General features: G+C 50.5%; 1 protein-coding gene across 3 annotated transcripts in view; it reads left to right on the top strand.

Moving 5' to 3' along the window:
* Positions 1–27,686, top strand: part of LOC144098744 (calcium-activated chloride channel regulator 2-like) — a 573,215-nt gene that overhangs the window by 222,784 nt on the left and 322,745 nt on the right. For all 3 annotated transcript variants that reach the window (XM_077631596.1, XM_077631595.1, XM_077631597.1), the window contains one exon: positions 14,196–14,274. The gene's annotated coding sequence lies outside the window, so the exon portion shown is untranslated. The remainder of the gene's footprint in view (positions 1–14,195; positions 14,275–27,686) is intronic.

Here is a 27,686-nt window from a genome sequence, read left to right on the forward strand (position 1 = left end):
TTAGTTACTTTCGTACTCCCTCGCACACGTCAGTTTTGATGCCTGCCACTGATTTCTCCTGAAATATGCTTCGTTTCTGCGTAGCCGTAAGTTTCGGGCCGCCACGCACAGTGCCGTGCTCAGATTCCCGGCCAACCAGAAGCAAATCTCGAGCACGTCCACGCTGCATTCACCCGCCTTTTGTAATTCCGCTGCACGCAACACCCGCTCGTTTTTTTCCCCTGCTATCTCCGTACGTGCACCTCACCTCCATCATTCCACGACGGATATGGTTGTTCTGGATTCTCTCCCGTTGTCCTTGCTTCCGTCCCACGCGTGCTCACTAAACCTGAATCATCCCTGGACGGATTTGGCTCTCGCGTGCCTTGCTCTTTATTTTTTTTTTAACTGTGGCTTTGGAAGAACTTCGTTGCTGCCGCGCGTATAGTCTCCGTCCGGCGGCGTCACGGCGGCCCCCATTCAATGCATGCCCCCGCGAGTCTCTCGCGAACAATGCGGCGGCCATTACGCGTTTGACATCGACACGGTGAGCGCGGGAGAGAGAGAGAGAGAGAGAGAGAGAGAGACAGAGGAAGAGGAGGAGGAGGAGAACAACGATTGAGAGAGGAACACGGGGCCTGTCCCGCCGGTGGCATGTACGCTCGCGCACATACACACGTACGTGGCTCACGTCCGCAGCGGAAGAGAATCGCGTGCTCCGCCAGCAATGGCCGGGACCTCGGTGGCCGGAAACATGACGAACTCTGACGTGCAGGGCTCCAGCCGCGCGCGTAGTCGGCGGGTTTCTGAGAGACAGCCGACCCACCCGCGGGTACATCGTGCCTACTATGCAGGGACGCGGCGTGCGCTATATGTCATGTAAAAGAGTGAAGGAGACAGGAGGAGGCAGGCAGAGCAGAGTGGAAAGCTGAGGGAGGAGGAAAGAGAGGGAGCAAGGGAAATGAAGTTTACCGGAAGACGCGTGCGTTCCCTTTCCACTTCGTACCCTACCGCTTCCGTTTTCTGTATACTTCTCCCCCACCACAAATATATATTGGTTTAGTTCTGCTTACATTTTAAGGCACGAATCCGGTGCCGCTCAGTTTTTATGCGGACGAAATCGAAACTAGAAAAACTGGGTTGGTTGTGGTGGTAGCAATTCCGAACGAAGAGCTAATGAAATCTATGAAGCCCCATGGCCTCTTTTCGCTTCCGAAGGAAAAAAAAATAAGCAAGCCAGAGAAAAAGAGCTTTCGCCGACGTCTTTCTATGCTTTTATTTCTCTGAGTCATCTGACTAGCGCTGATCAGGACGCTAAACGGATTATTTAGCTTTCCCCTGCCTGTTCTGGCATTATAGCGTGGATAATAGGTTGGCGTGGAGTCTGTTGCGTTGCCCTGCCTGCTACAAGCATATCAGCATTTAACAGTCTTTCACTCTTTATGATTATATTTATGATTATCCTGTTTCTTTACACGGAGGTAATTCAGAGCGATGCACCATTTCATGATTTCTGGTACCCACGCGTTCCATCTTTAGGGCCATTTTTTTTTTTTACAGAATGACAGAAGACTCGGTTCACAGGGGAATTATCACAAAAGCGAACGAATACAATGCAGCGAATGAAGACCGCAGGCTTTTCTTGATGACAGTCCTGCTTTCTGCGAATGAACGAACCACCTTGCTAGTCTGTCTCCCTGTTACTTGCGCAAACCTCTTCGTCTTTTTTCTAGGAGGGTTCCGCAGCTGGGCACAAGGTCGCAGGTTCGATTTCTTGCATTAACGATTGGATTTTAATTTTGTTTCCATGGCTTACTGTTACTTCGACAAGATGCTCCTCCTGATGAGGGACGCTTGAAGCGGGGCAGCGCAGAGAGTGAAGCATGGAGGGTTGGCCGGATGGCGGGGCAGCACAAGTACGAGAGCTCATTGTTGGGGTAACCGTAACAGTCAGTCAGTCAGTGCACGTTTGATCTTGGCACGTCGGCAGGCGCGGCTCTCTCCACTTTCCACGTCTTCAGTTGGAACTGTTCTCGACACCCTTCTACGTCACATCACTCTACTCAATGTTGACCTGCAGTACCACTTCCTACCGACCTCTGCTACTGCGTCTGCCACTTAAGAGAGCCCTGAACTACGGGCCTGAAAAAAAAAAAAGAACACTTTACTCCTTCCCTTTCATGACCTGGGATTGCCTGCCAGATACACTTCGCCCCATTTTGATTCTCCTTCAAGTTATAAAACCATCAGTTGCCAACTAACTTTTTTTTTTTTAATGCGATAGCGTTAGGGGCTCCGTTCGGCGGAAAATCCGTCGTCGTCGACGATTGCGTGACTTTGTGACGTCATCACAACCTGCCCACCGAATTGATCAAACTGCCCACCGTGGCAAGTGGCAGTTCAGCTAATGATTGGTCGCGATAGGTAACTCAGGGTGAGTGACTTGGGTCTCACAAGCCATATTGATGGCAGCACCTGCCATCGCAGGACAGTGGTGCATCCATTAAACGCTGCACCACTGCGCCAGGACTCTCCGCGATCTATGAATAATAATAATAATAATAATAATAATAATAATAATAATAATAATAATAATAATAATAATAATAATAATAATAATAATAATAATAATAATAATTGGTTTTGGGGGGAAAGGAAATGGCGCAGTATCTGTCTCATATATCGTTGGACACCTGAGCCGCGCCGTAAGGGAAGGGATAATGGAGGGAGTGAAAGAAGAAAGGAAGAGAGAGGTGCCGTAGTGGAGGGCTCCGGAATAATTTCGACCACCTGGGGATCTTTAACGTGCACTGACATCGCACAGCACACGGGCGCCTTAGCGTTTTGCCTCCATATAAAAACGCAGCCGCCGCGGTCGGGTTCGAACCCGGGAACTCCGGATCAGTAGTCGAGCGCCCTAACCACTGAGCCACCGCGGCGGGGCAATATAAAGTAGAGAATGATCAATTCCGCATATATAAGCATTTACTCATCAACGCTATCGCGTCATACCAGTTTTCATTGTGCATAGCACACCGTTAGAGCGCTTCCCGAAGCTTTGGCACAAAAACTGTGTCGTCCAACGTCCAGGTTCCAAGAATTCGCTCCGCGTACTTGGCTCTCTACTCCACCCCTGGGGGCTGCTTGCAAACATTCGCGAACTCGGCGTGGCCGCCGCTTTGCGGCTCCTCGTCCGAAAAGGCAGCCAGTGTCAGCCGAGAGCGAGGGGCCAAAGCTTCGGGCAAACAGCGCGCTCTCCGCCACCGCTGCGCGGTGATAGTTTGGTAATGAACTGAATCCTCTCGCGCCCGCGGCGTCCGGCCTAATGAAGGGCTTTCGGGTAATGGCGGCGCGTGATTAGGTTTATCTCGCACGTACACGGGGGTTCCCTTCCCCGCTCTTTTCCCTTCTAACCCTTTCCCCATCTCAGCAAGCGTCTGAGCCGCGACTAAGGGAGGCGAGCGAGTGAGCGCGCGCGCCGCTATTACGCCGTTGTGTGTTGTACGGCGGTCTTGTAGTAATGTGTGCTGCGAGAAGGCGCTGAAAAAAAAAAAAAGAAGGGGGGAGTATGTATTTGAGGATGAGAGGGAAGAGTAAAGGAGTAGGAAGTGCGCACGCATAGAACTCTCATCGGGGGTTGGGCGCTAAGTTCCTTTATTTTTTTTCTTCGCTCGTTCACCCAGGAAGAAAGTGGCGATTTAGTTGAGCGCGAAGTATCAATATTCGGTACGATTCCGCCGAGCATCGAGTAGTAGCCCGAAGAGCGTTAAAAGTGCCAAGCCGCTTTTGATGTGCGGATTCGCAACTAGCGGTAGAGTGTTTCTACAGATAGCTCGTGGCAAGAATTTTGTTGCCTATTTTTGGGTAGGTAGCAGTGAAAGTAGTACTGAAGACGTAAGAAGCGCTAATGTGTCTCCACAAGCCTATATGCAGATGTCTGCTAACATACTATCTATATATTTATTAACGTGCCCGCATTCACATCAAGGAAACTTCATTGCTGCGACTGTGAACCTCAGCATCGTATAAAGTCAGAACTAACGCGCTCGTTCACAAAATTCAAGTATGATAAAGTTTCTCCTTTGTTTTAAATCAGTGTAGGCTTTCTGACCTCAAATTTCTCAGAGCCGTTGGGTAATGCGCCCGTCACTTTCCTCATACCCTAATTTTATCACGCGTTACCTTCATCACGCGTTACCTTCATCACGCGTAACCGCATCACATGCCATCTAAATCACGTTTTTAGCATCACACGTCACCTGCACCACAATTCATCAGCGTCATACATAACTGCATGCATCGCATCTTACCCACATGACACGTTGCTCGCATCACCCGTGGCATTACTTGCGTCACTCGTCACATACATCACACGTAACTACATCACACTTTGCCCGAATAACACGTTGTCCGCACCACGTGTTACCCGCATCACAAGCTACCCGCGCCACACGTGACCCGCGCCACATGTTATCCGCTCACACGTTACCTGCGTCGCACGTACCCGCATCACACGTTACCTGCGTCGCACGTCAACCACACCATAGGTCCATAACAAACAAATTAGCGTCGACGAAAGCTGCCTGTTTAAATTCGCCGATAAACTGACGTGGTCCCAGCTAAACAGGCCGGCATGCATGCAGACAATTCAACAAGTAGCCTCCACCTCTTCACCTCGATGTGTTTGCAAACACAATTGCGGTCGGTCCCTGGACTCCCCGCGGCGACTGCAGCTTCCTGCCCGTGCAGGCAGGGCCTCGGATCGAGAGGGGAGCGTGGCCAACAAGCGGGACACGTCCGTTCTATGCAAATCACCGGACGACCACCACTGCACTGATTTGTGAACCCTCCGGCCCGGAGCTTGCGTCCCGAGCGAATTGGTTGCAGCACGCCACCCACCCTTTCTCTCTTCACTTCTCTAATGGCGGACAGTGCGCAGAACGATGGGGGCGAGCGGAGGAAGGGGAGAGGGTGAGAGGTTTGAGTTTCGGGACTCGCGCACAGAGGCGGCCGCGTTGGATACGCTAAGCGGCACACGCTTGCTTCTCGCTTCGTGCCGCCTGCGTGACCGAGCCGAGTTGTAACTCGATAAGACGTAATTAGCGGCCGGGGTCGCCTCAGTCGGAAGACACAGCGCGGGCCTTATAACTCGCCCAGGCGGCCCCAGAGCGAGGATCGGCGGCGTATCGGCGATGGGGAGAGGATGCGACCCAAAGGGAAGGCCGGGAAGGGGAAGAAAGGGATCGGCAAAGCGAATCGCGCGCGGAGGCGCCGCTGCACGAATGCGGGGGGTCTAATGGCCGAACACGTACGCTGTCCCGAGGGAATGGTGAGGAATCGGCCACATGCGCCCCTTCACTCTCTCCCATTTCCTCCCTTTCCTTCCCTATACAATGCCACTTCCTTTTCCTCCTTCCCTATTGGTTCCGGCATTCTCGAGGGTCCGGTCTGCCGCGAAGGTCCTTGCACTTGCGTGCCGCCGAGGGAATGGACGTGGAAAAATTCGCGCTCTTTCTTGGATGGACAGACGAAGAAAGAGGCTGAAGGAAGCGAACGAGCGGCGGTGAAAGGAACTCTTATCATGTCGCGCGCACCGAGATCCACGCCTACGCCGATTGAATTCAATGAATGATCGACTTGTTGCAACGCGTAATCTAGTAGCAAAAAGAAAGTGGTAAATGGCTGCTGACGGCTGCTCTTTCGTCTGTGCCAGACCGTCCAAGCAATGCCCTCGCTTGCAAACGCTTGCTTTTTCTTGAAATAACGTATTATTTTTATTTCCTTATTATTTTGCTTGTTTACGTATTTTTATTTCGCTCGTTTTAAGTCGCTGGCTTCAAGAGTATAATATGAGGCAATCGCGTAGCAGTCGTTAACAATACATTGGGGCTTACAAGAGGTCCTTATGCAATGCTTTTAGCTATTGCCGCGTTTAAAAACAAACTGCACAAAACTCTGGCCCTGAGGAAAAATAAACAGGGTATAGACGAATAAAGGTGAGTATAAAATTTCGGCAGTGGACGGCCACTAGCGCCATGCTGCGGTGGCGGAATGTTCCGGAAGCAAATCAAGCGCGTCGTACTCCTCTCCTCCGTCGTACTCCTATCTCCCGGTACAGTTGTCGGAGGCGTCCCCTTCGCAGCTCAGGAGAGCCGAGTGCGTCGAGTATCGCGCGGCGGCTGCCGGTGCGCCGCCGACCTCTTCCTTTAATTAGGGCACGGCTGGTCGCGGTCCCAAATTTCCCCCGTGGTTTGCGTGCCTGCTCGGGTCGCGGCGGCTTCGTAATACGGTGTACTGCTCGCCACGGGCTGAGGCTTTGTTGTCGGCTGCCGAGTCGAGGAGGGGCGGGGGATGAACTTACTCGCTCGCCGCGCGAGGGCGCTGGTGGGAGTCCCCAGCGTGGACAACTTTGTCGCCTTCTCCATCCGTGCGCCATTGTCTTAGGGTTTGGTATAGTAAAAACTTCTTGGAAGGAAATTTGTTCTGCTGAAAATGTATGATTGCTGCGGAGGGGCGCACTAGCTTCTAGAGCCTTTTCTTTTTCCCGTTTCTTGTCATTCGTGAATCCGGCATTGAAACACCATGAGTTAATCTCTCACTCTCCCGAGGGGCAGAGGTGTCATAACATGTGTTCGTTATAAGCTAGTAAAGAAAAAAAAGTCTCTAGGACTCGTTAAGCCGTAAAACGAAGCCAACAGCTCGAATATTAGGTGCCAGCTCGAGACCACATTTGTGGAGGTGAAAGGCAAACTCACGTTCTTTAACCTGTTATTGTGAAATAAGTTTATCGCTGACAAATATGGCGCCTATGGGGCTAGAAATCGCTTTCCGAGTGTCCTAGAGACTTTCCGCCCCGACTGCACTTCTCCCCGACACTCCTTTAGTTCAAACGCCTTTGGCGCTGTGGGCTTCCTGATTTCTTCGACACAGAAGCGAGAATGACTCAGCGCATTATAATAATTGATTATGAAGAAAGGAAAAGCGCAGTAACCACCTAATTCAATGTGGACGCTCTAACCGTGCGCCGTGAGGGAAAAATAAAACGTGGAAGTGATGAAGGGGGCGAAAGAGCTAGGGAAGCTCACCGTAGCGGATGGAAAATTTTAGCCACCTGGGCAAATTTTAGCCACCTGAGGTTCTGTAACGTGCACTGGCATAGGACACCAGCATACTATAAACATGCGGACAAACTGAAGAAATAGAAACTTGAGCGAGTGAGAATTCATAGATCCTCTCACGTTTATCCGCACAGTATTCTATTTTTTGCCTCCGCCGTGCAGTTACCTTGTACGAACGGCACTCGCAGCTTTTCCATGTAAACTGAAAGGCCATTACGAGTTGCTTTCGGCAGAGAGCCGTAGGCGCACTGCACCAGGCACCGCCTGTCTCCATAAGTGCGCCCTCAGGTACGCCCGTTACACGTGACAGGACAGGAGTTCTTGGTTACAGCGTATTACGACGCTGGCACCGTTCACGCCCGGAGGAAATCCTTTATACCGATTTCGCTTTAATTAAGAGAAAAAAAAGCGCCGATAAAGGAACGCGTGGCTGGCAGTGAAAGGTGCAAAGGCTCAGGTGCGCCATCCCGCTGCTGCCCAGTGGGGTCGAAGCATCTCTGGCCTGTCATTCGCTGCTGCTCCTCCCCTTCAGGGAACGCAGGAGAGGAGGGAAAAGGGAAAGGAGGAAACAGAGCCACGGTCTCCTGGGGAGGCTCCATTACCGGTGATGCGACTCGACGACAGCCATCGGTCCCCTCTTGCCTGCCACCGTGTTTCTTTGCGAGAAAATAAGCGAAATAACGGGGAGAAAACGCAGGAAGCAGTGAGGAGAGAAACATTTATGGTCTCTCATTCATGCGCTTCTTACGTTTCGCCTTTATATTTTGCTGAGCGCCCGACGCGCCATTCCTGGAACTCGATGAGTCATTGTGTTGCGTGTGCTTTGAAGAAGAACCGCTGGTACAGGGCAATGCTAGAATTAGCAGCGCGCTCGAAACCATTTTGTCGCTGTCGGTCGTGGAGCCGTAGTGGCAATACCGATGCGACTGTTCCAAAACAATTAGAGTTTCGGCTTGGCATGCAGAGGGCGATGCGAAGTGGGCAAGTATGAAAAATGCCCGGATACACGTTTGTCACGTGGCCAGGCCAGTGGTTCCAGCATAAAAATACTTTCGTTTTTTTTTTTACTTTAAGATTATGCGCCTTTAATGTTTGCATGACGTTTATTCTCTATGAAATAATTGTTAAAGATGGTGCTTTTGGAATGGCCTATGACACCTTCGCTGTCAGGACCTGCACCAGAACCTCAAACAGTGGAAGGCGCGCACCACCTTTGCAGTATTACATATCTTTTTTCGCTCTCTCTGGCAGTGAAGCCTAATTTGAGTTTTGCGTGCCGCTTCACTGCGATGGTTTGTCTCATTTCTTTTATATTCGCTTTTGGGCACTTTTAGCCATATGACTTGTTCTGACTTAACACTTCTCTTTTAAACAAACAAACAAAAAAAACGTTGCCATCGCAGTCAATTTTGAACACTACACCGGATTTTGTACTAGCCATAGGGCTCCACCATGTGCTCCGTCTGCGAACACTGTACGGGTATACAGAATGCGGGGCTAATCGCGTGGCTAATTATTCGCCGACGGTACACGCGCCTCTGCTTGCGTAATTGCCTCTGGACATGTAAAAGTCCCTCCTCATGAAGTGTACAAAGTATAATCACGGTCCTGAGAAACAATACTTCAAGCTTCGTCGCTATGGTGCGTGTTATGCGCGTATACTGACGGCGCCTGTTACACAAGCCTCGTTGCACGGGCAGTTACGTAATTTTGTTACGCGGCTGAAATGGCGCGGAGGGTAGAGAAGTCGGCGTTCATCGTTCTCTCGTATGAGACGCAAAGTGCTCGCACGGGCAAAAAAAACCTCTCAGCTCGTCTGTTACACAAACGCAAACCAAAGCAATCCAAGCCGAGTCGAAGCAAAACAAAGTAAGGAAATGCGAGGCAACGGTTCGAAAAGACAGCGACCCCGAGGTTGACGCGAGCGGTGCGGTGTAGGGGAGGGAAGAGGGTGAGGCTGGTGGAAGGGGGGGTATAAGCTGGGCGTGGGGGGACGTTGGCTTGAGCTGCATATCTCAACCATGCTCTGGGGCGTCAACCCAGCTTCGCAGAAGCCAAGCTTTTTCAATGACGGTGTCAGAGAAGGGCCAGGGACAGTGAAAAAAAGAGGGCGATGAGCGCAGTGTCTTGCGGTTGACAGAGCCATCTTCTGGGGGAACAAAGGACAGCCTTTTAAATAGGCATTGTCGGAGCCGAGGTTGACAGAATCGACCATGGATCTATGTACATACAGGATTTTTCACGTAAGACTTTACACAATTTTTAAAAATAGGCTTTTTGAGATAGAAGAGCGCTTCTTTAGGCATAGCATTGTCAGCGGTGAAGTACATTTGAATACAGCTAAGACGTGTTAACTAGCAGGCTGGTTAACTAACATCGAATAGTTAACTTTTTAACTATTACAGATGCGCTCCTTAATTACTGAGGGGCGGGCAGCCCACCGTAAGTAATATCCATATCAGTTTCTAGACTTTCCAAAACACGGTCACCCTTGGTGCTGTGGCCCAACAAATTTTGGCTGCATCGCGCCAAAATACATGCGCTTTCGAGACGCTTGCTGGCAGAGCAACTTCTCTTGTGCACGTAACTCGTCGAAATAGCCAAACTTAACGAAGCGGCTTTTCCCCGTCAAAGGACCCCCTTCCAGCTAATGGCGTCGGCCGGTTCTCATGACCCTGCTAGCTTGGCAATGCAGGGAGGGGCGCAACAATAGAGAGAGGGGTCGATACCTGGCCATAGAGGGAAGAGACTATCCGCTTTCATCTGCCACTCCCTGCTTTGTCACACTAGCAGAGTCATGAGGATCGGCCGACGCCATTGGCTGCAATTGGGTCCTTTGATGGGGAAAAGCCGCTGCGTTCTTGAGTTGTATCTGATTATTCTGACTATATAGTTGCTGCATGTTCGTGTATATGATGAGCGGACAGTGTGGTTGTCGCTGGAGTTAAGATGATGCTTGTATTGTAGTATTTTGTGTGATCGAAGTACTTTCTTACCGTGTCCTTGAGTTAGCGTTATATGTTTTTTGCCAATATCCGCAGGCCATATATGACCCTATAATACTATATATTTCATCTATAGGGTCTGCTTTTGACCATATAGGGTCAACAGGGCAGACACCATAGAGCCTGCTTTTGAGTCCTGTAGTAGGACACAAACGACGCCCCAGTCGTTAAGAATCTTGGCAGATCGAGGGACAGTCTCATCCTCGCCCGTTATAACTTTGTCAGCTTCACAAGCACCGTAAGTGCTCGAATATTCCATTCAAAATCAGACCCTGTGACCCCTAGAACATCTGACAAGCCCTGAACGTAGAGTTTTTTAAAACCTGGCGCCCCGCCGCGGTGGCTCAGTGGTTAGGGCGCTCGACTACTGATCCGGAGTTCCCGGGTTCGAACCCGACCGCGGCGGCTGCGTTTTTATGGTGGCAAAACGCTAAGGCGCCCGTGTGCTGTGCGATGTCAGTGCACGTTAAAGATCCCCAGGTGGTCGAAATTATGCCGGAGCCCTCCACTACGGCACCTATTCTTCCTTTCTTCTTTCACTCCCTCCTTTATCCCTTCCCTTACGGCGCGGTTCAGGTGTCCAAAGATATATGAGACAGATACTGCGCCATTTCCTTTCCCCAAAAAACCAATTATTATTATAAAACCTGGCTTCGTAGGCAAACATTTATGTGTATATTTTTTTCGCGATATGGGACGAAGAAAATTGTTGATCGTCTTCATTCTGCAAAAGCCCCGACCTTTTTTAGAAGATTACCACTGCATTAATCCCCCACGTGATATGGCTTACAAACGGAGGAATAGAAATTTACGACAAGACAACCTCTGCGACTCTCCGTAAAGACGCCTCTTTCGAGATTCCAAAGGCACGTGGCTGAGTCGAGAAAATTTCGCGCTGCGCGAATCCGCCTGTTGCGCTCTTCTCTCGTCGGCATAAAATATATACCTTCTGTGGATGGATGGAGTGCAGCGCCCGCAGTTAGTCAAAATTTGCTAGGGCTGTGCACCTAACCTTTCCTCCTCCGCCTCGTCGCCCTCGTCGTTGCTGAGGCGCTAAACGCGACGACGCCTCTTCTCGACGATACGCTTAACAACATCCGAGACGAGCTCGCTCGCGAGAAGCGCCGGAAAAAGAAAAAAAAAACAGCACAACGACGACGCCAGCTACGCGTGTACACTGCAGTCAGTTCGCGTTCGCGCGAGAGAGTTGCTCGAGGCTAAAATGCCTTGCAAATGCCCAGATCGGTCGATGCTGCTTTCCGACACTTCGTGCCTCTTTATTTTCGTTTTTTTTTTGTTTTCTTTTCCTAGCTCCTTTCCCTCTCGTCTCTTTCAAGGAGGTTTATCTGCCTTTCCTTCCGTGGTCGTTAGCGCCGCGTTCCGTCAACACGGCCGGAGCTCGCCTCGCGCCTCGGCTTGAAACGACAGTTGTTTGCACCTTGCTCCGAAGTTAGACCGTTCGCTCGTGTAAACATTTGTCGCCGTGACGCCCCCCCCCCCCCCCCCCCAACCCCATCCTTTAGCCCCTTTCCTCTCTGTCAACGACGGCCTTAAATTTGTTTCGGCTCCGGTTTTTGTGTCGCCCGTCTTCTCCTCGCTGGCGTTCTGAAGCGCAGTTCGTGGGCGACCGGAGTTCAAGCGAATCAGTGGGAATCCACATGTGTGCGTGTGCTGACGCTGTTGCGCTTTGCCGCTGTTCTATTTTAAAGGCCCAGTATTATAGGGTCGGTGGCGGCGACCGCGGAGGTGACAGTGTATTGCGCGGCGATAGAGTGTACACTTCGGGACAAGCTGTTTGTGCAGCCCTCGGCTTTTGCTGGCGGCGTAATGAAGTTGCCAGTCACAATGCAGCGGCGTGCCCGTTTTCTTTATACTTTTCCCAGTGCTTTCTAAGCGTCCGCGCGAAGCGAGACGATGTGAGGTTAAGAGTTTCGAAGTCGAGATTTCGAAATCGACTTCTACCGCCTTGCTTCTTTTCTCGTGCACGTCATCAGGATCCGACGTGGCTCCACAGGCGAAGCCTATTTTTGGTGGCGGGAACTTTGAAGCGGAAAGTAGTGTGGCTCTGCATCCAACTTTCTAAAGACTTGTTGCTCTCAAAGCGGTTGCGGGACTTTCCTGAAGTCATGTGAGCACAAACTTCAGGAAAGCTTCACAAACCAGATAAGCAGGCTCACGCACTCAGGGTTGCGGGAGCGAGCCCCCCCCCCCCCCCCCCCCCCCCCTTTTTTTGGGCTACATTAGAAACCCTTCTCTGAAGTTTTTTCGTATCGAAGTCAACGGCTTTGTGCTAATCCGGGTTCTGGAGGTTGAAATTCGTTTTTATGCTGTCGTTCAAAAAAAAGTAATAGGACGGTCTTCTATGCAGGCACTTAAGTAAACTATTCTAGAAAGATGTCATTAATAGAGCTAGCGCTGTCCGCAAGCTTTGGTGATACACAAGACTGTAGATGTTTGTCGTTGCGAAATATTAATAATACTTTTTTTCATAAACATTGATGAGCTATTTCATCAACTCGAGGCTTGAGTTTGGAGTGAGTGCCGTACCGGTACTTACCTGCGGGGCAGAAATGTGAAGGAGTTAACGAAACGTGTTGAGCGCGTAAAATTGAGGGCAGCGCTGATAGTTATGGAAAGGAAAATCATAGGTGTAAAGTAAAGAGGTAGATGTAGAGCAGTGTGGGTCTGGGAACAAATGCTAGTTATTGATGTCCTATTAGAAATCAACGAGAAATCGGCATGGGCACTGCATGTAACGCGAAGGCAAAATAAACAATGGTTCCTAAGGGTAACGGAATGGATTCCAAGAGAAGGCAGTGGGAACATAGAGTCAGCTTCGCGGATTGGATTACGAAGAAGATTAATAAAAATTACTGCCATGTTAATCTTGCATTGATGAACACCAATAATTAATAACAAAAGAACATTCCCTATGCTCCTTGGTTTCGGTGGCCGTTGGCTTCCACCCTCCAATGTTTTTTCTTGTTGGAGCACATCTCCTTTTCCCCTCTGATATTCCTGAGAATGACTGAGAATTTTGCTGTGATTCTGTTAGATTGTATGCAATGTCCATGGATGGCTTTTCGAAGCTGAAGCTTTGAGAGCTTACCGTTAGAATAAAAACTTGTTTCTCGCTAGTTCGATGTATCTATGGGAAAAGCCCAAAAACGAGGAGGTAACAAATAGGGAGTAATTGCTCATAAAGCTACATAGCCTCCCTTTGTAGCCGTTGGCTGCATGCATGTCGATGGGTAATTACTCCCCTAATTTGAGCTCTTCCCGTCTATAAATATGTGCCTGTTGTTCGATATGTATATTGTTTGCACACCGTGTTCCCAATCATGCGTTCTGTGCATAGGCTACTACACACTGTGGCAGTATTTAGTACATCCTAAGCACGTGTTTTATAAAAACGGCTACCAGAACATTTACATGTGTGTGTCAGTGTATTTACGCATTCCTTCATAGCAGAAGCATAACGACTTCCTTTTTCCTTCACTTTTCTTCCCTTCACTTGCGAACTTGGCTGCTTTTCGATGAGCTTAGAAGTGTGTGGAAATAGGAACCTCGACGTACGTAATCACTGAAGTTTGTAAACTAACTGGATCCAAAAGGGCCGTTGAGTTTTCTGTTGCGCATTGTCTCTTGTCCTGCGCTATTTCTGGGATTGCGTATACCAGAGCGCAAGTTCTCCATCTGGCCCAAATCCGTGCCTTGTCTTCTGAATCTGGTGAGAGGGCCGTAAAAGCGGTGAAGGAAGTGGTTTACCTGCTGCTGCCACCTCCCACGCGTCCATTATCAGCCGGTAGGACCTAGTCCTGTAGGAGCTAGCACGTTTCTGCGGCGTGACGAGACGAGGGGGGGGGGGGGGGGGGGGGGGGGGGGGGGGGGGGGGGGGTGAGAAGCGTGCTTTGTGTTAGAGTACAGTGCTTTTTGCTTTATTCTCCGCCACGGCGCTCGCATGCGGCTCCTGTCGGCCTGCGCCACCGCGCACGTCGTGTGTTTACCGAGAGAGACACACACGCTTGTCCCCGGGAACAATGTAATGAACACTTCTTTTTCTCCCCCTCTTTCTTTCTGTGCCCCGCTGCAGGAGGACTCCTTCGCCGGGGAAGAAGACGAGGTCTTTCTCCCTTCCTCTTTCGTGCTGGCGACGCCGTCTGCGAAGTGCGGTAAGTTCGTGTGCGCCGTGCGTACGTGTGTGCGTGCGGGGAGGCGCCTCCATCAAGCGTCCGGCCACGTGTGTGTGTGTGTGTTTTGGCCGCCGCGGTGGCACCTTGACCCGAATTTCGATTGCGGGCCGCGCATGCCGCTGCTGCCTCTCTCCGCGCTCGAGTGGTTCGTCGCTTGCTTGGATGGTGGTCGCGGATGGCAGGAGCCGATGATGGTCCTGTCTCCCGCCGCCGGCCGATCGCCGCCTGATTGCGTGTTCGGCGGACGCGTGCTCGACGCGTGAGGGAGGAGATGGTGGTGGGTCATTACGGCCGCGGCCCGGGCGCCGGCGTCGCGGTAAATGCGAAGCGGTGTATAGAGGAACGCGTTGCTGATGCTGAACTTAACGCTTAACGGGGACTGCGTCATTGACGAAGGTAGCCTTGGGAATAACTGCATTCGTAACAAAAGGTGCTACCAAGGAAAACAGCTCTGGCATTCTTCATAGATTTACCAACCAAGGAAACACTCCTGCTCTTATCACGTATTCCCGTATTGATAAATGCCCCGTAATGACAGCTGTTGTGAGCCTGTAGCATTGTTGTGAGTTTGATATCCCGCAGTTTGCCCGGCACTAACTGCATCCTACAGATTCGTACTATCACGTGGTGTCTTGGGACGTCCCCATAGCTATCTCATGTTGTCCAATGGCCGCGCGCCAACGGTGACATCAAAATATTTAGCATAAATTTGTCCACTGTATTACGACGTTCTCAGCTGCTGCGCGAGAAATACCTGTTCATCGTGTGGTCGGGTTCAAGAACCCTGGTCGCCTGGTTCGAAGGGGTGTCTTAAAGAAAGTTTCTCATATCTAAGACTCCATACCTTACTTCTTGCTCCCATCTCCTAAGACACTTCATTATTCTAGCGAAATTGTGCACACTTTAAGACGCATCTTGTTTGGAATCATAGTTGGAGCCAGCGCGTATTTCCTTGTGGACAATACTGCGAGGCGACAGGCTGGTATTCGTGTGTATTCGTGGTAGGTGTCTGCACTCCGAACAGAAAGGAGTAAAAATACACTAAGCTGTCCTCTAGCGCACTTATATCTTTTATAAAAGGAAATGCGCTATAGGAGAGCTTAATTCCTTTTTACTCCCATATGGGCGTATTCGTGCTTAGAGTGTACGAGCAGTATAGGAAGAGGAGGAATAAACAAGCATAGCCGTCCAAGAGATATATGTTCCTCCGGTGTTGACATTTCCACCTTTGCGCGCACAAAAGCTGTCTCTCGAATGTAAACGACTTCAGCCGACGATGGACAAGCCGCGACGAGACGTTGTCCTTGCGGCGCCAAATTTGAAATCTACTCACGCGTTTAGCATTGTCTGCAAAGAAAGCGGCAGCTTCGAATGCCAGCACGTCCCACGGATATAGCCTCTAGCGGACCGGCCCGCCGGCAAGGTCATGCTCGCGCGCTTACCGTCATCTTGTACACACGTACTCCGCCGCGCTCACCGAACACAATGGCCCGCCGCGGACGCGCGCTCGTGGCGAAGCAGACGAAAGCTCCTTAATAGCCTCCGGCTATGAGTGGCGGCGCGTCACCAGCCCGACCGCAGCATTTTCCTAGATGTGAGGAGGGGAAGAAGATAGAGGGCGGGGAGAGTTGGGGGGGGGGGGTGCGTCGATTGAGAAATGAGACGCCGTTGCCATTCTCATTATGCATGCACCATTAGGTTACACAAAGGTTGCGGCGTGCGTCTCCTGCGGCGATTTTTGCGTTCGCTTCGCTCCTAGCTCGCGTGCTGTAATTTTGTACTTGGCCTTTCGGTGGCTCCTCCGCTGCGGATACATCGGCTATGCAGTGTCCGCTGGCTCATATTATATGACACACGCCGTCACGCATCGGCGTGCCGCTTGCGTGTCAGTGTGTTCTGACTAAGCGCCCGAGTTATGCGGGGCGTCTGCCACCTTGTAATGGCCATGTTTGCTCATTCGGCGAGGACGCATGTGAACGCCTGCTCGAAACTTCTGTGTTTGCTTATTATCTTGTTTTTATTTGTGGGTCGATAACGAACAGCTCCATTGTATAAAGAAACCACCAGGAGGGCCTCCAGTAGAAAAGTAACAAATAAAAAAAGACAGTAACAGATACAATAGACAAACAACATAAGGGACAGTATTAGAGACGAAGCTTTAGGAAACATTGGTTACTTAATGGCCAAAACAAAAACTTTTTTTATTGTATTGGGCGCCTGATAACCCCTTCGCTTACGTGCCATAAAACCTACCATAACTAATGATTGATAGGTATGCTTTCTTACCTGTACTAGCATCTTGGCAGGGTATAGTCGGATACAACTCAAAAACGAAGCGGCTTTTCCTCGTCAAAGGACCCCCATTCCAGCCAATGGCGTCGGCCGATTTTCATGAACCTGCTATCGTGACAATGCGGGGAGTGGCAGATGAAGGGATGGTCCCCTCCCCGCATTGTCACGCTACTCCCTGCATTGTCGGGCTAGTCTGGCGAGCAGGTTCATGAGAACCGGCCGACGCCATTGGATGGAATGGGGTGCTTTGGTGGGGAAATGCAGCTTTTTTCTTGACTTGCACCTGACTATGGGGAACCTGCGCTGCCAAGGTGGCACTGCAGTTTTTCCATTCGGTGACTCAAAACTGCTTTTGTCAGCCGCTTGGTCCGCTGCAAACGCGAGAACACATTCTGCGCGATTAGATTCCCCCGTTTGGCTGACAGCATTCATTGCCTAGCTTCTCTCGGCGTAGCCCAGATTGGTGACTCACGGCACAGGCGCCTTCGACAGAGCGCGGAGGCTCACGCCAATAAGCGCCTGAAGGTGGCGCGGAAAAGTACTAAGAGTACCACCCAAAACTGTTTGCTCTTCTAGCTAGGCAGTGTGTTATGGCGCTGCTATCGGCACCTCAAACTTCAGCTCAAGTTCCCCATAGTACATGAACCCGTGTTTGCAAAAGTGCGTACGATTCTCAGAGAGCGCGCATTTTTCGCAGCTATAAAAAAGTGAAAGTGAGCCGTCAACACGGTATTTTTTTTTCGTGTGATATGCCTTGCGGTGCCTTCATATTCTGCGGACAATTTATTAGGAAACGAACTTTTATCATCAACCAGGCTTTAATACCAAGGCGACAGAAATATATCAAGCTTCACAGCACGGACGTATCAATGCCTCAGCATTGTTCATCATGCACCCAGGATCAGTCGGATTAGCGTGAGCCCGCTGATCCGCGTCGGGGCCCCGCGGTTTTAATATTCGGATATAACCCTTTCACAAACGGGCTTTCCGCATGAAAGGACCCTTTGCTTTCTTTCCCATCTGGGAACAAATGGCGAAATGAAGAGCAGCTTCACGCTGTTTCTTGCGTCTGAAAACCTCTGCGGGTGTCATGGACGCCAGTAGGAGGAAGCAATGACGAAACGCCCGGCTTAAACATGCGCGCTCAGCAGGTGGCTCGTCAGGAACGATCTTCCGCGGTCGGTCGGCGATGTGATTCACTTTCCCGCGCGAATGGCACAGCATGTTACTGAAGAGTGGTGTATTGTGCGCACAGTTGCCGGAACCAAATGCATACACGCACGCATTGTTCCTTCTCCCAGCAATACTTGGTGCAGCTTTCATTTCAAGGCGTGATGGGTGTCCCTAATGCTTCAAAAGTAGAGCTGAGTCAGCGGACACTTACCAGCACGGACGCAAATGACAGTAGTTTCTCTAGCAGCTTTTAGCCTTTCTTTTATTTCTCAAATAGGCTCAGAATGAGGTTAATACTCGGAGGCATCAAATATCAGGCAGGAAAATTCAAAACGTGGGGTTGATTCTAAGCGATGCTTTTGGGCGGTGTGTGTGTGAGTGTGCGCGCGCATAACCGAAATGACCGTTCATTCCTGTTATTTTTGTCAAATTAGTGTTACATTCAGCACAATTTATGTTTGCCTTTTAAAGGCGAAAGTCATGTATAGCGGCTTAACTGCTCCATGCGAGGCCTGCCTGTGCACACCTATTTATTCTGATTTGAAATAAGTTTGCCACTTTCAGCACGGCACCTTGAAGTAAATGTGGACAGACTGAAGTGTAACCTCTCCTTAGAAACGCTGCTTGCCGTAACCAATGGCCAAGGAAATATTGACCAAATTCACTTCCTTTATCGCATCCTGACCGCCTACGTTCCATTTCTGCCCGTTAGTAGTTAATCGGATGAACGAAAGATCAAAACTAATTGCGTGTGATATGGAGGAGGTAGTTCCTGAGCAAGGCTGAAGGAGTAAATCAATAAATCGGAGGATCATACCCAGCAATTACAGACAAAAGCTTTTTTCATTGCGAAACCATTTATGAAGGCAATTTTTTTATATAATGTAAGATTTCATTATAACAATCAGTATACCTACAAACCAGCCGACGGCAGTCATGGATATTTTTTTTCTATTAACGTTTTTTCTATCGTCAAGAGCGTCCCCCATTGGTTTTGTATATGAGACTTAACTGATTGATATACGACCAATTGAAGCATTGTAAAAGAAAGATTTTTCTACATATCAGAAGAATGGACCATTACCTTCAATATTGCCGTGAAAGTATCTTACAGTGTTTCAATTTTCAAAATTTTTGTTCCAAATTGCTGGACTTGGAGCGAGTTAATAAATGCATGAGTGAGTGAATAACTATAAAACAATGAGGGTAGGAGCAAACCATGATCGAGTAATTTATTGAATGAATGAATGAAAACTGCGCTGTAGGAAGTATGCACTGACGCCACAGTGGCCGCCATTTTGTTGTACACGAAGCACTGCGAGAGGCTGAGGGCGTGTCTGATGGGATTACCGTCTCCTGCTCCGGCCCGCACTGCTGAAGCTAGGCGCTTGACAACAAAATGGCGCCCGTGACGTCACCTGAATACCGCCATTAGCATTTCAAGTTATCGCCTCCTTTTTTTTTTTTCCACGCCATTAGTAACTGTAATTTGCAAGTCTTGCGCAACATTTACCTAATATGGTTGCGAAGCAGGTTTTCGCCAGACTCACCGGCCCCGGAAGCCAACGGCGCGCCACCTAGGGGGAGCGGCGCAGCTTCGCTGAGTAAGCCGGCGGGGTGCCACGCGCATCCTGTGCAAGGAAAAGCGAAAGCGTTGCGTAGGCGCCACCGCCGCCTCGTATGCATGCAGCGTAGTCGACAACAGGGCGTGTACGCGCGTAACAGCTCCCTGCAAGGCAGGGACAGCGCGCCAGAAACGAGCGAACAAAAACGCGCTAGACGCTGACACACAAACACACACTCCTGCGAATCGTCCGAGCGAGGCCGGTCGCAACGCGAAAAGCAAACAAGTCGCCGCGCGCTTCCCCCGTAGTGGTCTTCTTCCAGCCCCAGCTGCAGAAGAGCAGCAGCGCCGGGGCTTGGCGCGCTGGCAACGCGACAGCTACGACGCTGATGAATGGAAAACCTCCGCGACGCGTAGCACTGTGTCGTGCAGTTGGCTGCGCTCCTTGTTCCGGCAAGCATACACGGCGACGAGAAGGACACCAACACGCACACTCCCTAACAAAGACGCACGCACGCACGCACGCACGCACAGAGACAACGCGCTCACTGTCCGGAGGCGCGCCGCCGAGAGGAATGCGGTGATTATGCAGAATTGCCATTTGTCGTCGACTCGCCTCTTCCTCATTTTTTTTTCTTTTTGCCACTTTTTCGCTACACCGCGGCGGAAGCGAGCTGGGGCTGTATACGCCCGACAGCGCTCGCAGTGCCCCCCTCCTCCACTCCCGAGACAAATGAACGGGCCCGGTGCCCATGGTACCGTTGGAGGATGCGTGTTCAGGCGCCACTGCTGTGCACAGAAACAGAGATAGAGAGAGAGGACTCCGGGGTTGGCGACATCAGAAAGAGCTAGGATCAAGTTGGCGACGCCGGGAGCTTTGTTGTCCTTCGTGGGGTAAAAAAGCAGGCACTTTTGGGCCATGCAACCTTCGCTGCTTTCCCGCCTTTGTTGGCGCGCTTATCCTTGTTGCATTTGCTTTGACGCGGGAAGTAGTGGAAGCCGGAGTTATTATTCACCCTGGTTTTCTCGTAGCCTTGCGGCGACGCCACCAGAGGCTTTGTTGCTGTCGCCACTCTTGGCTGTTTACGCAGTTTTTTTTTTTTTTCTGTCTCCGCTGCTTCCGCGGGATGCAGAGTAACGTCCGCGCGAGGCTAAAGTGTGTCTTCAACTTCTGCTGGCCTTGCGGAACTCAAGGGTTGTGATTATCGAACGAAAACAGGCGTATGCGCCTTTCTTGGACGAGTCGCGTTCGCAAGCTGCCGAGTGTTAGCGGTTTCTTGTTTTTTGTACTTGTTGCCTGCGCGCCCAGAACTGAGCTGCTCGCTTTCCCTGTTTTGTGCCTGGCGAGTCAGACTCTTTTCTCATTAGGTCTGGCTAGGTTTTTCTGAAAACGCGGTGTTTCTGGAACAAAAATAAGCGTTGCTCTTTTCTACGCTTGAAAGATGTGATGCAAATAGCACCCAAATAAACGGAGATTGTTCATAATTTCATCTTTACATTATTATTCATTATCTTGTACCCTCACTTACTTTGAGCCAATGGGAAGTATCCGATCTTATGACGTCACTCCCCTCCAGGCAATGGGAGCAATTTGTGTAATGCTACCGTATTAAAAGCCTCACCGTCCAATTCAAAGACGCGCTGGTAAAGCCAGCTGCCCTTCAGCCCTTCAGAAGCACCGCACACTAGCCACCTCTCCACCGCACCCCCCAAACTTTAGGGCTGCCCACCCACACACCGCCACCATCTAGAGTCACCACCATCGACCCACGTCCTAGCCCCACCTCCACGCAACCGACTTCCTCCACCTTCACCGTCCAGAAAAAACTGTAGTGTGTTTGAAGCCTCACCTTAGAGTAAAAGCGTTCAAAGCATCAAAGTAATCACTGAGAGTAAATGCGACTCCTATCGTAGTTTTCTCGCTGCAGGTTTCATGATCACTGAAGTTTTTTTTTTCTTCAGGCTATTAAACAAGCTCATGTTTTCGAGCTTTTGCCATCTCAGCTTTATATATAGCTAAAGTGACATAATCTATGTTCCTGAACATTCGTGCATTAGCTCAAGATGTCTCCGCCGCCACCCGCGTTACCATCAACATACGGCTCGTCTATTCAACAGTTTTGACACTGCCAGGAGAAGCAGCCAGAAATCATTCTTAAGGGAACAAAGTTGCTACTTGAGACTCTAAGTATATATATAGTGGGCATGACAGTGTGTAGTGTTATAGTGGCCCGGCAAGGCAGGGAACAATTTCGAGGAACATGAGAGAGATGACACCTTTCGTCGGGCCATCTTTTCAACCCAACATATGCTTTTTCCATAACCGGCCATTCCTCTGACTGTTTCAGCTTTCAAACTAGCGGCGCGCACATAGGCGCGCGATACACACCCTGCAGGTTCGTGATAAGAGCTCGAGGCATGCAGCATCTCTACGTCTAGACGTGCCTCATCCCACTCGAAGGTGTCATGCATCGCTTGATTCGCGCGCCCGATCGCCGTCGTGTCATGTCCGGGTGGAAAGAAGACAGGAGGGAAGGAAGGAAGGAAAGAAGGAGGGAGGGAGGAAACGAAATGAAAGAAATGCAAGAGATGAACCCGGCGGTTGTCGAACTGCCACCGATCGACGAGCGACGCCCTGCGCGATAGTCGCGCGTGAGGAAAGTGAATGGGCTTCGTATACGGCAACCATCCGCCGCCGTGCACCTCATTTCGGGAGCAGTAGAAGGAGGGGGAGCGGCCCTAGAGTGGTAGTAATACTAGCACGCCATACTCACGCCCCGCTTACCGTCTTTCCTCTTGGCCGCGGAGGGTAATGGTGCGCGTACCGGGCCGAACCGGTGGCAGAGCAGCGGGCGAGGGGTATTGAGGGTGAGATGCTGGGGCGATTTAGGCAGATGTCCGAAGAAGAAGAACCCGGCGGCACGCTGTATGGGGCCCTCGTGATCGCTCCATCAGCGCGTCTTCTATCCGATGCGAGCCGACCGGCGGACCGTTGAGGCGTCGGAGACGGCGGCGTCTCTGTGTTGCTTCTGGAGCTGCTGCTGCTGTTCGTACTTGTTCCTTTGGCGCCAGATAGCTGCAGTGCAGGGACAATCGGTCGACGGACAGGACTTCGGGCGCCAGCCGGGTCTAACGGTGCAGTGCTACCGTTCTCGTCACCGTTGCGCCACCAGAAATGGTTGTATGCGTGTGTGGCGCTTCCTCCGGCTCACAAGCACGCCCTCACGTTTGTGCGGATGTGAGATGAGTGCACTCGGGACCGGAAGCGGAGCGGTCTAGTCTAGGTGGTAGCAGGACGTCTTTTAACTGACTAAAAACGCCAGAAACTGAACCAGTGATCCGTACGCGAGGCGCATGTTCATTTTTTTTTCGTTCTTTATGCAAATGATTTTTGTTCAAATGAGGTAAACGGAAGAGCTTATAGTGCTCTTACGGGCCTTCAAAGCAATAAACGAGGTATGTCGTGGAAAAATGTGGGCTTTAGAAGCGAATGCCTATTAAGTGACCTTTGTGTAAGTATTCCGTGTATATAAACAATAAAGGGACAACCCAACTGCTAGCCTTTCGACCTGTTGAAAGCGAAGCCGTTATTGTGATATTTAAACTGGCCATCCCTTCGCCCTACCTGTCGTAGCCTCATAAATGCAACACTCTCATTCCCACCGGGATCACATTAACGCGTATGGCAAATTCTCTATCACCAGAGAGCTCACATGTTTCTTGTTGATCAGGTCTAAATGTACGAAGAAAGTTCCGGTTGTAGCTGTAGCTTTAAGATCACTGGGGAAACGTCTCGGCAACCATTTGCCTCCCCCTACAAGACAACGGTTTGTTCCATCCATGTGGTCTCCCCAGAAAATTCAACTCTCCTTTGCTTTACTAAGATACAAAGGAAGCAGTTTTACAGGAAGCAACGCCTCACCGAAGTGAGTGCAGCGAATGACACCGAAGACAAACGCCCGTGTTCATGCAGCAGTGCTGAGCTGTATGCCGCTGCCACCTCCGGTGGGGTAGTCATCGTCATCGTGCTCCCTCCCCTGACTTCCTCCTCTAGAGTTCAGACAGCGTTCGCACGCGTGTTTGGCACGGCCCGCTGTGCGACCCCAGGTATCGCTCGTCCCAATCGTTTTCCGCTCCCTCCTCTCGGCAGGGCACCCTCAGCTCCCTGCGTCGTCGTTCACGCCTTTGTCTTCCTCGCCTTCCTCTGCTCACGTCATCAATGTTTCTACTTCTTTTTTCTCCCTTGTACTTCGCCAGAACTTCTTCCGAATGGTTTTCCAGCGGCACCACGGGTGCCCCTCTCACACTCGCTGCTTCGTCGCTTCTTCTTGATGTCCTTCGAAGCCCTTGTCCCCCTGTCCCCCATCTTCGAGGATGTCCTCCGGTCGTCCCACCGAGTGCCCCCCGCTGCGGTTTCATTTCATTCGTCTCTTCTTTTTGCTCCTTTGTCTTTGAGCAGCGATTCTTTCGCCAGGTGTCCTCATTGTGACTTACGCCGCGTCGCGGACCATAAAGCCGAGCCACTGGGCGAATGCTACTGCGCATTTCGCAAGCGTTTCGAAGGCGCACGTTGTCGTCGCCACCGCGTGGCGGATACGCCGGGGGCTGATGCGCTTTTCGGCTCGCACGACAACGACGGCGGCAGCGTTAATGAATACGGAGTGACCTAGATAGACTGCAGCCGTTGTTCATGTTGAAACTCAATGCTCTTCATTAGAGAGAAAGGGAAGGGGGAGTTGAAGAAAGCAGCGTGCCTGCGATGCATGCGGGTCCCACACTTCCGCGTTTAGTTTTTCGGGTTAATGATTTGGCTATAATGCGTTATTCTCTTTCTGGGGCATTAGAGCTCGCTGCTGGACGTGCATTCTCGGCACGTGGAGGCCGATCGTTAACGTTCGAAGGCCGGAGAAGGAGAAAAGAAAATGAGAAATCATTATTTCTTGATTATCCGCTCTACAAAGTAAGTACGGGTGCCTCCTTGCAGAAAGAATATAATTTGTGCATTGTGCGTACGGATACCGGTGAAAAGAATCAGGGAATGAGAAAGAACTAGGCTATATGGGCTAGGGAGAATTCGGGCTGCAATTGTTCGCAAATGGCTGCATACAACGTAAGGGACGGCGTACTCTGCGTCGAAATTCGTGGAACGAATATCCTCGCGTTGCCTGCGCACTCATGAATCCCGAAAGGAATTAAGGAATTGGCGTCTCGGAAACGAAAGAATTTGCCAGAATGGAGGATGGAAGTACTGCAGATAACACTTTGTGACTTTGATTTTATATATTTGCTGGTCATCTCATTCAGCATTCCGTCACAACGTCGGCTGTTTTTTGCTTCTGAGCAGGTGGTTTAGATCTTAAAATTATATTAAACCACAATTGGGAACACCTAACAGTTGAACCTCGTTATAACGAAGCCGAAGGGGTCCGGCGATTACTTCGTTATAGCCGTAGCTTCGGTATAGGCCGCGTTGACCGAGCTTCTGAGGGGAATCGTCATTTCTTCGTTATATCTATTATTTCGTTGTAAACGGTTTCGTTATTACGAGGTTCGACTGGTGAGAAAGAAATCTTTGTCGTTATTACTCACTGCGCATAGGAACTGTAGGCGCTCTCATTGATTGCGTATTGAAAACAAGACATCTTTAGGGATCGACATCCTGACATGATCGGAAGAACTCACGTGCCCCGAATATCACGTGTTGCCGTTCACTACCAGTCATGAGACTGAGAAGTGAATGACGCATGAAACCTGTGCAACGCAGTAAGGCTTACGTGATGTGTTACTGTTACCATTACCGAAGTGCCGGAGCCCGCCCACCGCCAGTGCGCACACGCTGATTGGTCCTCACGCGGCAGGCGTGCACGCAGCTTCAGGTACGATGTGGTGGCCTCCAGGCGATCTGCGCATGCGCGTTGATGGCGCGCGGGGTCCCGGTACTCCGGTAACGGTAATGGTGACACGTTTATATGTCACTGGCACGCCGATGTTTCACGCAGTTCCGTTTCATACGGTCAGCATGTTCTTTGCGCCATGACGCAGACATCTGGACTGCATGGACACATTTCGGCACGGCGTTTCTTGAGCTAAGATTTTTCTTGAACGGTGCTCGTCTTCTCTGCGGCAAAAGCAGAAAGAGAACCTCTGCGGAAACTGCGTACGCAGCGCCAAAGTTTTCGCCGCACTGATTTCATTTGGGCATGGCGCTCTCGTCACTTGTTTTTGCCCCTTCCACGACTGAGATACGGTGACTTTGTTGTGAAATACTGCCCTACAGGTGGCTCAGTGGGACACGCGACATTCATTTCACGCTACGCCTCCGCACACGTTCCCGACGCCTTCTAAGACCACTCCAGATGATTCTCCTCATCCTCTACGGACACCACCTCCAGATTCCCCGGACTTGTGTTTACGGAGCGCTTGATTGAAATGTGGGGAGAGGGCGCGGGCAAGAGGGGGTTGTGGAGGGTGCATCCAATGCCCGGTTCGCCGCCATCCCGTACATCTTTGGCGAAGAAGGACAGCGTGGGACGCCGATATTCCCGGAGGAGTTGATGAGGAAGGGAAGGGGGGGCACACAGGCGCTCACTCGCACACGCGGCCGGGCTAGCTCCAAGCCGGAAAGAGAGGCCAGCCAACGTGGAGAGGACCCTCGCGGCGATGGTCGCAGGTGGCTGCACGAAAGAGGCCATTTCAATCTGAATGTGCCCCTTTGGCTGCAGGGCCCGTTCCACGCCACTGTCTGCGCGAAGGAGGGTCGCGCCTTCAGCGTGAACACTATAGGCCCAGTCGCCGCCTTTATTTCAGACCGCGCGGCCGGCGTGGTCTATGTAGTGTCCCTCCTTGCGGTGCGGCCTACATGAAGCGTCCGTTCCGCGTCGGCTTCTGGCGCGGTGCGTAGACAATGCGAAGGATTTCGGAGAATTAATTGGACAAGGCGTTCGTCGGAGCGCGTTTCGTCGTCGAAAAGACGGCTTTCGCGAGTCCCGGCAAATGAGGGCGTAGTTTTCGCGGTGTGGTCTGTTTATAAGCCCGCGGCGGGACGAGGCGGAACACTTGGGAAGTATGCACCACGCCCAATGCGGTGCGTTTATAATCATGGCGCTCGCCGCGCTTTGCCTGTTTTACGCAATTCTGCGGCTCCGTGGTCGAGTTTAATAAACTAGACTTAGGTTCTGCATCTAGTTATCTTGCTTTGATTATTACAGGATGTTCTAAGTCAGCAGTGAACAACTACAACCAGAGACGTTAAATTACATTTGCATCAAAGGCTCTAACTCTTTTATTAAGGGATGGAATTGGAAGTGGTTTTATTTAAATGCAGGCTTTTAAAGCAGAACTTAGTGAAAACACCTCTTAGCCTAGGCCCCAGACTGACGGCGCCGCCTTTGTCAGAATTTAGAATACCAGGTATTTCAGAGCAGTTATTCAAATATTTTCAAAAATAGGTTTTTGAGGTAACAATATGGCCTTTTCAGCATAGTATTACCAGTGTTGGCGGCCACCATAAATCCGGCGAATCGTCTCAAATTGGTTAACTATATTTAATAATTAAATTTTGAGCTAATAGATTTAGGCGCCTAGTTGCAATTAGAGATATTTGTAGCCGGTCGTTAGTAATAGCCATATCAGTTTTTAGAATTCCAAAACCACGATTATCCTCGGCGCAGTGGCTCGACAAAGTCTGGCTATATCGTGCCAAAATACACGCGTGTTCGAAAAGCATGCAGGCAAAGCAACCTTTCCAGCACATGTGACTAGTCAAAAAAGCCAAATTTTGTCGAGCCACAGCGCCAAGGGTTATCACGTTTTCAAAATGATAAAAACTGAAATTCCTATTACTGACGACCGGCTACAAATCTATAATTGCAAGGAGTTGCCTAGTTGTGATAGTTAAAGAGTTAATTATCAGAAATTAGCTAACAAGCTTACTACTTAAGACAATTCATTGGCTTTCCGGTGTCCGCCAATACCCCAGAAAGCCTATTTAAATTTTTTTTTAGTTTTCTCTGAAACATCCGGTATATACTTGTATAGAGAGGTATAGGTATACAGAGATTCAGCATCTTTCATTACACTTTAGGACACATCGCTGATTAGTAACTAGACTGAAAGCTATAGGTTCCTGAAAGACGCATGTTCTAGGATCAGGTCTGTTGCCTTCCCCGTTCGCCTACCTGTGTAGATTGGGAACACGGCATATATAACTTCGTGGTTGGAGAGTATGAGGCTATTTCTTTATTTTCTTGTAAAGAAGCAGTCAAAGCGTGCATGGATCACATTTCGAGAGAGCCACAGGTTACATACCTCTTCTTTCTTCCCGCATTTGCATCGGCCACGGTTCCCGAGCAACATGCGACAC

This window comes from Amblyomma americanum, chromosome 7, assembly GCF_052857255.1.
Source record: "Amblyomma americanum isolate KBUSLIRL-KWMA chromosome 7, ASM5285725v1, whole genome shotgun sequence".
NCBI lineage: Eukaryota > Metazoa > Arthropoda > Arachnida > Ixodida > Ixodidae > Amblyomma > Amblyomma americanum.